Here is a 1,519-nt window from a genome sequence, read left to right as displayed (position 1 = left end):
TTCTCTACGTGTGTGGGCGTTTCACTCTAATTATGTCTTTCTCTCTCTCTCTCTCTAAATCTCATGAAATTTCAAATGAATTTCACTTAATTTTTAAAAACTCTACAAGCTTTGCCTTACGAAGGAAATTGTTCGTTCCTCCATTTTTAATGCAACCCAGTGATAAAAATATACCCGTTTAACCCATGAAAAAAAAGATAATAATATGTGCAACGTACTCTTTTTCAACATGGAATTTTTGCTTAACATGACAAACCGTTTTAAAATTGTTATTGATATGTATGTCATTGATAGTTTAGGCTGTTTTCACATTAGTCACTCTTGTAAAATATGTTCAAAGTTTTAAAAAAGCACCCACCTAGATACCTACTGCTAGCTAAGCTACCTACCTACCTACCCACATACCTACCTTCGTCTTTCTATCTGTCTCTGTCTCTCTGTCGCTCTCTCTCTCTCTCTCTCTCTCTCTCTCTCTCTCTCTCTCTCTCTCACACACACACACACACACACACACACACACACACACACACACACACACACACACACACACACACACACACACATTCATACACACATAATATACACTCCTCTCACAAAAACAAAAATCTTAGCTTAAAAGTTATCGGGCGAAAGAAAGAAGCATCTAGATCTATACGTTCTCTCTGACCGTCTAGATCTAGATACTTAATGTTATCAGTACTGTTTGGAGTGAGCGTAGGGCGCTCTCGTGGTCGAGCGGTTATGGTGTCCGCCTCTAATCACAGAATTCTACGAATTCTGTGCCTCTAATTAAGGTCTTGATTTCGAATCTGGGTAGCAACGGAAAATTTTGGAGAAGAAAATTAACCTCGCCTCCTGCTCTCTAACAATGTTATGTCGTCTTCTTTTGTCTCCACTTTCTATAATATCCACATCCCCTCACCTCCTTTGCACCGTCCTCTGGGCTCCTGGCTCTTTCTGTAGCCTTTCAACTGCAACTCATTGGCTCCTTCTTACTGCTGTCTTTCAGCGACACTCCTTACCTTATGGTAGGTAAGATCCAACTCCTAGCCTTCTCAGATAGGCGAAAAATCTTGGATGTCCAACGTGCAAGTTGCGCACGTCAAAGTTCCCTTGGTGGTCCAAAAAATCGGTAAGAGTAGGCTTTGGCCGCCACCTTGGCAAAATTCAAAATTTCCTACTGACTGAAAGTTTAATTTGTCCCGCGTGCTCATATCGTTATGACCTTATTCAGTTGCAAGCACCGTAAATTACTTACCGAAAAAAATTGAGTGTAGCGGAAGGCACTTGATCGCTGTCGTATGCAGGAGACCAAAGTACGATACCTAAGTGGGGAGAAAAATTGTATCAAGCCTTTCTGCTGGGATGTAGTATTCCTTTCAACCCTGATTGTCCCCGACAAACCGAGCAGGAAGTTCGCCTCCTGAAAGATCTGCCATTGTGTCGAATGAAGCACAAAACACCTACATTAAAAAAAATACCAGTCACAGATTAGGAATCGATGCATAGTATATATATA

Source organism: Aplysia californica, unplaced genomic scaffold, assembly GCF_000002075.1.
Source record: "Aplysia californica isolate F4 #8 unplaced genomic scaffold, AplCal3.0 scaffold00035, whole genome shotgun sequence".
Lineage (NCBI taxonomy): Eukaryota > Metazoa > Mollusca > Gastropoda > Aplysiida > Aplysiidae > Aplysia > Aplysia californica.
This window is presented reverse-complemented; position numbering follows the sequence as displayed.